This window comes from Lygodium microphyllum, chromosome 15 (genome assembly GCF_053477565.2).
Source record: "Lygodium microphyllum isolate KBCC chromosome 15, Lygodium_microphyllum_v1.1.10, whole genome shotgun sequence".
NCBI lineage: Eukaryota > Viridiplantae > Streptophyta > Polypodiopsida > Schizaeales > Lygodiaceae > Lygodium > Lygodium microphyllum.
In genome coordinates, this window is record NC_141149.1 from 81,340,326 (window position 1) to 81,352,901 (window position 12,576).

Consider the following 12,576-nt stretch of genomic DNA (forward strand, 5'->3'; position numbering starts at 1 on the left):
GGCTCATGTAATGGATGGGAAGGAGGATAGTACTTCTTAATGTGGCTGCTGTTAAAAAAGCCTATTCCTTCACTATCAAGTGTCTCCAACTCGACATTCTCGGTCCTACCAATCATGCATACTCTGAAAGGCCCTAGACCTCGAAACTTCATCTTCTGTTTATGTCCTTTTACCGAGTATAGCAGAACAAGGTCCCCTTGTTCGAAGTCTCGCTGCTTGACATGCTTGTCAAACCACATCTTTCGTCGAGCCTTTTCACAAATCAGAGAGTGAGTGGCGAGGAGTCGGGTCTCCGTTAAGCGCTCTAGCTCCACCAAGCGGTTGGTCCAAGCCTCTCTTCCCTCTCAATGCTCTGGACTGCTAGCCTCAAGCTAGGGATGAAGAATTCCAAGGGTAAAATGGCTTCAGTTGCGTATGTCAGCTTAAAAGGCGTCTGTCCTACGGCCGTTTTATAAGCTGTGTGATAGGCCCACAAGGCTGCCATTAGCTTGTTGTCCCAGTCACTTCTTGAAGTAGACACAACTTTTGTAAGCACGTTGACTAAGATTTTATTTGTGGATTCGGCTTGGCCATTAGCCTGAGGGTAATAGGGGTAGGACTTCCGATGGATTATTTGGAAGATAGAGAGTAAGTGGGCAATCACTTCATTAATGAAGTGTGTGCCTTGGTCGCTTACAAGCTCGATTGGACAGCCAAACCGTGAAATGACCTGCTCCCACAAGAACTTTGCAGTTGTTCTAGCATCATTCTTTCTCGTGGCTTGTGCCTCCGCCCATTTCGTCAGATAGTTGATTGCCACTATGATGTAGCGAGCTTGGGAATACTGTGCTGCAGGACTAATAGGTATAATAAAATCGATGCCCCATTTTTCAAAGGGTTGTCGGGCTATGATAGGGGTCAACTCCATCTTTTCCTTTCGCACAGGCACTTTGGTCCTTTGGCACTCATCACAGTGCTTTACGAGTTTAGCGGCATCAGGAAGAGGGTGGGCCACCATAGCTGGGATTGTAGCACTTTTCGGGCTGTCGTATCCCCGCTAAAGTGTCCTCCAGTGATTCCTCCATGTGCTTCATTCAATGCATCGTGCATCTCGTGCTCACACATGTACCTATGCAATATACCATCTTGTCCCAACGTGTAGAGTTGACTAGCTATCAGTTGGTATGTTTGAATTTTCAAGATAAGTCTTTTCAGCCTGGCCTTATCAATGGGTCGCTCTCGTAGTCCATTTTTTAGCACTTGCACTATGTCATCGGCCCAATACGGCGTCAGATCAGCTTTAAATAATTCTCGCTCACTAGACAGGTTAAAGAGATGGGCATCCGGCAAATCGTCAGGCACGCCTTGTCCAGTGGCTTCTCCTGTGGGTATGCGGGACATGTGGTCAGCCATGTAATGCTGCTTTCCTTTGCGTACAACCACAGAGAAGTCAAACTCTAGTAAGAGGAGTAACCATCCAGCTATGTGCCCCGTAGCGCAAGGCTTGTTCATAAGATACAACAAGGCTTGATAGTCAACAAAGAAGACAAAGGGAGTGGCCAACAGGTAATGCCTAAATTTCTTTACCGCAAATACCATGGCCAACCCCTCCCTTTCTGTCGTGGAATAGTTCATCTCGGTCTCTGTAAGCTGTCTGCTCGCAAATCTCACCGGATAATCCAAGTTATATTCACTAGGCTGGCATAGCACGGCTCCAATAGCGAACTTAGAGGCGTCTATGTGTACATGAAACGTTATGTTCTAGTCTGGGGCTCGTAGGATTGGTGCAGTCGTAAGAGCCTTTTTCAACTCCTCATATGCACGCTGGCATTCCTCCGTCCACTCAAACACTATCAATAGCTTGTACAATGGTTTAGCTATTAGTGCGTAATTTAGTACAAAGCGTCGATAATATCCAGTGTGTCCCAACAAGCACTGAACTCCCTTGTAGTTATCGGGTGGCAGTAAGTCAACAATGACTCTGACTTTGGAAAAGTCAGTAGCAATGCCGTTCCTTGACACTACGTGCCCTAAGATGCATCCGTGTTTTACCCAAAACTGGCACTTTAAGGGGTTCAACGAGAGGTGGTACAGCCTACACCTTTCAAAGACAGCTCTCAATTTCTCCAAGTGTTCGGCCCAGCTAGAGTGTAAACATAAGTTGTCTACGAACACTTCCAGTTCACATCTAAGCATGTCCTTAAAGATAGTGCACATTAGGCATTGGAAAGTTGCAGGTGTATTCATTAGCCCAAAAGGCATGACAATGTAGGCGAACATGCCCCATTCCGTGGCAAAGGCAGTCTTGTGCTTGCCGTTGGGGTTGATTGTAACCCGAGAAACCATCCAGAAAACTGTAGGCTTCCTTTCCTGCTACCCTCTCAAGCATGTACTCGGTGTAAGGTAAAGGATAGTTATCCCTCTTCATAGCAGCATTCACTTTTTTGTAGTTCACGCACACTCGAATTTTTCCATTTTTTATACCTAGTCCATGTGCTCAATCTCATATATGAAACCTGCCCTCATGAGTTTATCAATCTTCTCTTTCACTGCATGGGCGTGCTTGGGATTCATGGGGTAAGGTCATTGTTTCGTTGGCACTGCATTTGGTACCATTGGGATGTTATGAGTCACGACCCTAGGTCGACTCCCTTAAGTTCGTCCACCAGGCAAATACGTCAATGTGCTCTTGTAGGAGCGCAACGAGTTTGGTCTCTTCATCCTCCACCAAGTCATCTGCAATGAACACCGGTCTTGGCTTTTTACCTTCCCCAGTCAAGTTAACTTCCTTGACCTTGGCGGGTCCCTCGATTGGTTCACTAGTATGACCTTGTCTTTTTGCACCTAGCAGAATCACCACTCTGTCACCCTTTTTAAGTTTTTTAAACCGTTGGGGTAGATCCTTCGGTTTCTTTTGCCTTTCTGCCTCTGAGTCCCTTGCTTTCTTCATGGCCTCCTCTTTTAGCCTCCTGCGCCTCAGGTGGACTGGCAAGTCTTCCTTGGTGCGTTTGACCTTAGAGGGTTGTGGTATCTTGGGATCACTCTCAGTGCTGACTTCCGACTCTGAGTTAAACTCGCACCCCTCACTTGAGGAAGGTGTTTCCCCAGGGGGTCGTAGTTCAGTGGGTGCATCCGTCTTGAGCACTGGGATTACCCATGGTTGTGCTACTCGAGCTTGCTTGTAATCCAAGGCTCCTATGCGTTCTAGCCAAGATCTGTCACACTCCATCCGCATGACTCCTTTTTCGTTCTGATTGGTCCCTTCTTTCCTAGGCCTCGAGTTTGCCCTGATTTGTTCTATCACTTTTCTTTCCATGTCATACTCTATTGTGTCTATCTCTTCTTCACTCTCTTCTCCCGTAAAGTGACTGTCCTCATACTCCTCATCATCCCGGTCCTGTCCTTTTGACTGCTCATCATCCCCTAAGCTTCCCTCTTCAATCTCCTTGTCGTTAGTAACTAAAGCCCAGTTATATAACAAGTTCAGGTCGTGGAACTTGGTCCATTTCCATTCTGGTTTAGCTAAAAGGTCACGTAGAGGTTTTAAGTTAGCAGCCAAATTGCCGTCCAATTTATTGGTCAGATACTCTATGATTTCCTGAAGCTCTAATTTGTTGTTGGGGATGTGGGACGAGGCTAGTTTGCCCAGGTTGAGTGAGCTTCCTGCCATCATGCAAAGTGGCACAACTGGCTCCTCAGTTGGCATGGTTGTGGCTTTAGCAGCCTGCGGATGTGGTCCTTCCTCATCCGAGAATGGTAGGTCAATGGTTTCCAAAACGTGCATCCAATCCCTCTCATCCTCGAGGAAAGGAATATATCTAGCGAGCGATCCATAGGGTTTGGTTATTTGAGTATCGCCTTTTAGCATAGCCGAGATGGCAGCTAGGTCAACAGGTGTCATCGTCCAAGTGTCCATCTCTACCCTCACTGCACTAGTTCTGTTCCCTAGGAAAATCAATCCATTGCCCTAGTCCTCTATGACACGTGCATTTCTCATCCAAGGTCGGCCTAATAGTATGTCGTAATCCACTTCCTTCATGACAATGAAGTTCACCGAAAATTGCACACTCGCAATCTTTACAGGCCAATTCTTTAAGACCCCAAATGGTCTTACCCTCATTCCGTTTGCTAATGTGACATTGAATCTAGCAGTCTCTACAAGAGGGTTTCCCCATGCCTCTAGGACTGCATGGTTTAGCGCACTAGCACCAGCACCTGTGTCTACAATTCCTTTTCGAGTCATGTCTCCTAAGGCTAGGACGGGCAGAACTGTGTGCATTTTAGTGCCTTCCCAAAAAGCATTGATGTGCAAAGACTTAGGATTTGAGTGTAGAGTTAAACTTGGGATCCATGTAACTACATTATGATCTTGCGGATCAGCACCCGCAAGTCCTGTGTGTCCCTCGATCAAGTCTTTTAACTCCTGCCACAAGGAGTGATTTTGCCTAAGAAGATCCTCCAAGCTTAGAGTTACTGGAGTGGACAGCAAGATTGTGAGGAGGTTATTGGACCCTTGCCTTCCTCTGAGGCTAGCAGTTCTAGGCCATCCATTCTATCTGCCCTGGTAAGTTTCCCCCGGCCTTGCTGCTGAGTCGCTCCTAGTGGTGAAGGTATGCTCCCAGCCTGTGGTTTTGAGGGTGAGACTGATGTGCTAACACTGGAGAAGTCGTCAATAGGGTCTTTCAATATGGGTTCAGCATCCTCGAGTTGCTTTTGGGCGTCCTTGACCTACTCCTTGACCTTGGCTATAGCCTTGAGTTGCCGTTTGGGGTGGGGATATTCCCCTACCGTGGCACTCCCTAGCTCTGCTGTCTTAGGAGCCGAGGTCTTTGCCTCTGCGTCTGTGACCTTCTTTCCTATTACTAGCGTAGTTTTTTCCTTGGTTTTAAGGGTTATCTTTGCATCGGTTCTCTTTTTCCGTCTCCTCCAGCTTTTCTTCCCCATTGAGGTTGCATCAAGGTTACTTGGCCCTGGCAAGGAGATGCCTACTTGTTTCGTTTGAGCTTGCGTCATAGCATGTAGTGGGATGGGCATATCCTCACTACCAAAAGTTTCCACTCCAAAGAGCCCGAAAGGCACTGATGGCATGTTGGCAGAGCTGGTTGATGGCTTCCGCCTAGGACAGTCAGGAAACACATGAGAGATTCCACACTCTGCGCATCAGAGATCCGCTTTGTCCTTGTTAGCGTGTTCTCGCTCTCGGCAGTATGATGAAATGTGGCCTGGGTGGCCGCAAGTCCAGCATGTGATTGGATCCTGGCTGGGCCCTCCAAAGCCTTTGCCTTTTCCTCTTCCTAAAGCCATCACCGGCACTGGCCGATAGTCCATCAGGACTGGGTTGCCCTCCTCGTCATAGGATATGTACGGATTGACATATGTCTCTTCCTCATTAGGCTCTTCCACAAAGTGAATAGGAGCATCGCTAGATGGGTGAGTCAAAAAGGCCTTGGTGGCCTGGGTATACTAGTTGGGTTCATCTTCATCCTAGGCACGGCAGGTCTTGAGTCAGTTGGTGCTGGAAGAGCTAACTGGGATCCCCTGCCAAAGAAATTAGGTGGCCTATTACCTAAGTATGGAGGGTTGTACTGCTACGTGCATGGGAATCTCCTCGGCATTCTGCAATGCACTGCATCATGCCCGAATCTACCGCGATTTGAGCACGGCCGAGATCTAGGATCTTGGCACTCAACTGGGAGGTGATTGCCACCGTTGTACACACATTGTACATGGGATCTCACAGGCTTTCTCACGAGCTCTTGCAACCGTGCAATCTCCATTCTCATCTTTGCCATCCCTTGGTCGTGGTCTACACTCTTTCCCTTATACTGCACGCTAGCAGTTGCTTTTTCCCCCAAGGTGGTTGATCTCTTAGGGTCCCTCTGGCTTGCACTATCTTGGTTGGTAGTCCTCATGCTATGTTCCCTGAGTTAATCATCTACGCGTATTGCCTCCTCGAAGACGCGAGCTAGCACGTCTCCTTGTAAGGTGGAGTTACTGGCCAAAGCCTTATAGAGCTCCTCACTCGGAATCCCATTCATGAACACTGTAGACACTTCCCTCTTGGTAGGTCGCTCATTGGCAGGGATTCTCTTGTAGAGGCTGCGCACCTGAGTGATGTAATCCCTAACATCCTCCTTCTCCCTTTGACTGATATTCATCAACCTAACAATGAGGTTATCTGAATACCCCGCCTCCAAAAACCTCTTCATGAAGAGGCCCTTAAGGCGAGCAAAGTTTGTACGTTCTACAACATCCAGACTAGAATACCAGGTCCTCCCCTTGTCACCTAAGCACAGGCCAATGGCTGGAGCTCACTGCGCAGGGTCAGCAAGACCATTCGCCTCACATACTTGCTCGAACTACTCCATGAAGCTGTACGGGTCACTGCTAGGTTCGTATCGAGCTAGTTGTTTAGCTACTATGGGGATTCTAGCCTACCCTTTAGCCCCTTGTGTGACTCCCAATCCTAAAGGTAGTGCGGTGGCTAGGGCAGTAGCACTCTGTTCCACGGATGTATTATCCATGAGTCGCTTTGCCACTAGTTCACTCAATGTCATGCCAGCCTCTGCTACCCATTCCCTCTCTACGTTCGCGGTCCGGACTTGGCCGCCCCAGCTAAGTCTAGTACTCGTCTAGCCTTGTACATATCCACGTCTTGCTGCAGCCTTCTAGCCCTTTGCTCATGGTTGTAGGCAATGATGCCTTCTAGCACTCTCTTGATAGCTCTTCTCTCTTCTTCCAGGTTAGCTACCACTTCCTCTATAGATCTGCCTTGGATCACGGTCCTGGTGAGTAGGTCGTAGTCATGGACCAGTTCGTGGACCGAGGTTGGAAATTTTCCTAAGTCTAATTGGTCTTCCCCTTGTTCGCCTCCTGATCCCGACATTGTTTCTACTTCCAGGTCCACGAGGTTGTCAATGAATCCAATCAGCTCCGACAGCTTCCACTCCTCTATCTTGTTGCTTCCCGTGCCTTCGTGTCTTCTCCAGGTATTGCTAGTAGGGCACTCAGGCACCTGTGTAAGTCTTGGGGTCTTCTCCTACTAGTGGGTTCCTTATTGTTATCAGATATCCAGGTGTGCTCCTTATTATTCGAAAGTAGCTGCGATCCTTACTCACACGTTGTGCTTAGTGCTTTCGTGGTGCTTGGTGCGAAAACAAGATTTTCTCTTTTTTTTTAAATGTGCAGACTTAGTGGAGCACAAGAGTGAAGTGCCGATGCAGAAAGCGTTTAATGCAAACTCCACCTTGTTTCTACCCATGTTCTCAGCCTAATTTGAGTTCTCAACTCAATTCCCGACTATTCTGCGGTCTTTCCACGCCCTAAGTTTGATTGTTCTCTGAGGTTCTAATGGTCAAACTGGCTCTAGGAGGTGTTCAGGGTTGCGTCCTAGGGTCAAGTCTGAGGCAAGGCCAGCAAAAGATCCTTATCTTTTCCTTCTGGCAGGATGGTCCACTTCTAGGAATCGGAAGAGCTGGTCTGATTTTGGGAGTCGGACGGTCAGATTCTTGCAATTGGATAGGTCTGGTTTGAATCTAATAGTCGGACGGGGTTGGTTCGATTTTGGGACTCGTCCGACCTTGGTGGTCCGATTCTGGGAATCGGACCAGGAGGGTGGTCCTACTTTCAAAGTGGTCAGATTATGGACTGGTCCGAGTCCAGCTCCGATGGTCTGACTCTAATGGGTAGTTTGAGTGCCACGTGGCACGTCCGATCGGGGTGTCCGATTTTGGGAATCAGACAGGTCTGGTCCGACTCTCTCAGTCGGACGGTCCGATTTTGGGAATCGGACGGTCCGACCCCAGGACTCGGGTGGTCCGATTCTGGGAATCGGACCACTACGTCAGCGGCGGGCGCGATTCCGACGCGTTTGAATCCTTCTTAATGTCTACTACACACAATCACTACAGACTTCTCGTATCTGATTAGAGCACTATTGGAAAACACCAGACTCACCTGGAGTAGCACGAATTGTTGGCGTCTAGAATCGGGGTAGCATTTCCTCATCCTGTGAACCAGAAGCTCTCTCTCTCACACAAGGCTAACCAAAGAAATGAGGTTTGTCCTGGCCTCCCAAGCCTTTTAAGGTCCTTTCCCTGCACTGCAAAACCTTACAGCCAGTTTCCTGTCCTTGTTTCACCCAGAAACTTGAATCTGGTCCCCTGTTTCCCTGTTTCCAGCAACGGCTAGAACCTTTGTTTTCTCTTTTCTTACCCTAATCTAACCTTAATCTAGTGTAGCCAACATGCAAAAAAGAAATGCGGAATAGTAGTCCTAATCTAATGCTTCCAACAAAGCCAAATACTTACTTGTTTCATGGATTAGACCCTCCTAAATCTCCTAGTTATCTCGAGCACCGGTTCAGGCTGCATCGATTTGATGCACGGGACGCTCAAGGCTCAATTCTGTCAGTCCCGGCAAACCAAAATGGAGGGGAGCTTTGAGCTCTACTCGAGACCTACGGACCACTTATTGCTCAAGTGTTTCGAACCGAGTGGCCATGGCTACCTCTCACATAGCCGACGTGCAATGCCTACCTTACGGGTGTAGTGAGCTTACCTTGATGCTCGATTGAGTACCCTCCTCTTTCTTGCACACTGGTAGCTCCACGATCCTTGAGGCAAGCTCAAGCAACCTCAATCCCTCTCCCATGAGCTTCATCCTCCATAGCCACGCGCGAGACAAGAGAAGAGAAGAGAGGAGGAGAAGATGAAGAGAGAAGATGGAGAGCTTCTTCTCCAAGAACCCTCACTCTCACACAATCACTCCCTCACTCCCTCACACTTTCTCAATCCCTCTCTCAAGCGCAAGCAAGAAGGCAAGAAACAAGAGAAGAAGAAGAAGAAGCTTTGGCCACACACAAGAATGAGCTTCCCATTCACTTTTCAACTTTATATACATGCCCTATTTTTCATGGGCAGTCATCCCCCTTTTTTACATGGCCGGCCATTAGCCTAGGCCCATTTCTCATTTCCCATTGTTCTAGTCTATCCTATCCCCAACTAATGCATACAATTTGCACAGGAGTGAGCCTGGCGCTCTCTTACAAGGTTTTGGAAGTGTTTTCGCACTTAATGGTGCGCTTTTCATTCCTTTACTCTCCTTGGGCGACTCTAAGACTTCTTGAGGGTCATGCCCATGCATTTAATTTTTTCCAGGGTCTAGTTGCCAGTTAAGGCGCCTTTTCCTTCTTTTCTTTTTTTTTTCTATTTCCCGCTCCTCTATGCTGCGGTAAACACTATTGGAGTAGGCTTAGTTCTCTCTAGCAAGGTACCGAGCAACCTAAGCCTGTGATTCATCGTGCAAATAACAAGAAGAAAATTTTGCAAAGGGATAGAGCCATACTCGAGGAAATGCCCAATGGGGTAATTCTAGTTGAAACTTTTCCAATCAATAAGAGTTTATCTCCTAGCAATGCTAGGTAGTAACTAGGGATCAAAAACTAAAATATGATCAGAAAGATGATCTAGTACAAGCAAAGTTAACCCTAAACCTAGTAGGGATGATAAGAAGGTATTGGATGTCCAAGCTAGTCCTCTTATAAATGATGGTGTTTTAGAGGAGCCTTTGGTCAAAAGAAAATGGAAATAAAAAGAAAAGTAGGGTACTATGATTATGAAGAAGCCAAAAGAGCAGCTGGTGTGAAAAGAGAAGAGACCAGTGGCAAAATTTTGTGAGTCTGACTTAGGAAACACATTATGTGAAGCCAAGCCAGATGTGAAACTTCTCTACAACTAATTCAACTTTCACTAAACGTTTGAAGGAGTTCAAGAAAATCCTATGAATGGATTATGTTGTAGAACCTTTTGGTGTCCATTGAGTGGGTAGTGAATGGTGGAATCATGTAGAGAAGCACTATCCTAGGGTGTTGGCCTATGTCAATGGAATTCTGATAGAAAATGCAATGGGTCATCCATAAATATTATGAGTATAGATTTAATGGAGAGGCTAGGTCTACCAATCCAAAAGGATGTTGCAATGGTTTTAAAAATGAGTGATGATAACCTAAGGCAACCAGAAGGAATGGTAGTGCAAGTACATGTGACAATTGTTGCTAATATTGAGTGCATCCTTGACTTTCATGTTATCCGATTTGTTGGGAGGCCAAGCTATTAGTTGTTGTTGCTTGGATGTCAATGGATATTACATTCTAGATTGTTTGGTGGATATCCCAACTAGTTGATTAATTTTTGGATGTGGATTAAAGGGAATAATTTTGGATGCATACTTTGAGACCCTGTTGGATGAAAGGGCATTACCTCCCACTATAGAATGGGAGGCACTTGAGGCAACCTTAGCTATTGGAACCTCAAGTTCTAGTGATTCTTAAGAGGGTTCTACTACTTACCAGGTTTACCAAGTATGTCTAGATGAGCCAATAGAGGCAAAGTATAGGATTTGTGACACTGATGTGATAGAGATGGACCTTGGGACTCCCAATGATCCCCACCCCATTAAACTCAGCACTATGTTATTTGCTAATGAACATGCAGATTATGTGGCACTCCTACTATAGCAGTTTAGGGGTATATTTGCATGGAGTTATGATGAATTGCAGGGGATTCCTCCCTCTATTGCTATGCATATGATCCCATTGAAAGAAAGTAGTAAGGTAGTGAGGCAAAAGATTAGATATATATCTTTTGAACTAAAAGAGTCTATTTTTGATGAATTGATGCACTTAAGAAAGACTGGTTTGATATTTCCCATTAAACATATAGAATAGTGCTCATTGGTGGTAATAAGAAAGAAAAGAACAATCAAATCTACTTGTGTGTCCATTTTAAGGAATTGAAAAAGCAAATGGTGAAGGACTATTATCCTCTACCTTTTATCAATCAGATTTTAGATAAACTTCTGGTAGGGTGAGAGATATACTATTTCATGGATTGTTTCGCGGGTTATAATCAAATGGCCATAGCTAAAGAGGATAAGTTAAAGATAACATCCATTACAATTTTTGGCACTTTTGCATACCATGTGATGCCTTTTGGCCTTATCCATTACAATTTATGGTACTTTTGCATACCATGTGATGCCTTTTGGCCCATGTAAGGCTCTTGGTCTTGGGAATGAAGGCTGATTAGATATCCCCTGAAGAGCTAAAGGTTTTCATAAATGATTTGGAGGCAGCTACCATGACTCTTTTTCGAATGGTTTTTAGTCAAAAGGTCGTATCCACCAAGGATTAGAGAGAGAAAAAAATAGAGAATAGAATAAAGAAGAGAAGAAAAATAATAGGTAGGAGGTACACAAGATAAATACAAAGCTCAATGATTCAAAGCATTATGTATTAATAGAACCTAAGAAGATAAATAAAATCCTTCTATGGAACTCCAAATACACTTTAGCCTTATGTATTCTTGATTATTATAGTAGTCATAAGCTGATCGTTTGATGGCTAGACTCTAATCCAAATGGTTCTTGGATTATCTACACAATGTCTACTACTCGAAAGCAATCTCCAAGCGTTAGATCTCCTCGAGCTCCCTCTTATACCAAAAGCACACACAAAATGCTAGCTTCTTCTCTATTGCTCTCGAATGGAAAATCTAATGGTTCCATTAGCTTTGAAAGGGGGTAAAACCCCACAACACCTGCTCAGAATTTTCTCAAATCGCTCCTTCTTCTTCTTAGTCTAGAGTGATGTCTGCTGCCTAAAAACTACGATCGCGTGCAGAAGTTTTCTACACCTTTTTAGGATATTTACAAGAAATAATAGCTAAAATATAAAAAATATGCTAAAATTATCCAAAAAATCCTGTATTTTTGAACCGTCCATACTATGGACACTGATACTAATGAGTAATATGGCATTGAGTCTCTAGATGATGGTGCACTCCAAATTTTTTACACTATGTCTGCATAAATAGCAACACTGCATTCACCCCCTCTAAACCTACACATCCTCCGAGGGGTGCCACCCAAAGCATCAACTTGTTTCTCATTATGCACATAAGAAGCCATCCCCTTGGATTCTATATTAAAATAACTAGTATTTACATAACTCTAACACCACACCAAACATCCACTTAAGGGTCATCAGGCCTTGGGTGTGCATCATATACTAGAGGCTGTTGAATCTCCATATACATGATATCAATGCACCCATCAAGAAATACAATGTAACATGCCTGATCTTTTCAGAGTCCACTACATAAAAATCTTATACTAACAATTGTGTACCACATTAAACATAAACTGAGACTCATTTGCATCCAACACATATTGACCATCACCAAAAATAGTGAAGCAACCTATATCTTAAAGTATCTTTGAATTACCTATCAAGGCCTTAACAAAGCATCCAAAACGTTTTTCAGCTCTATGGAGCATCATACACATGATCCTCTATTTGTGTAGCATCTAGCTCATGGATTATCTCAAAGATAGCAACTATGTTCTGCAAATAATGTATATCTAGAAAGTCACCAATCTCCCTCTGAGTCCTTGCATCAATTAAAACATGAGCTTTGTAAACCTCTTTAGATGCATTAAGAAAATCTACATATGCAATGGTTAAGTCTTCCACTACAGGATCTTCCAAGGCATCAATGGTTATCTCAATATCAGATTGTAGCTTATATCCCAATTGTT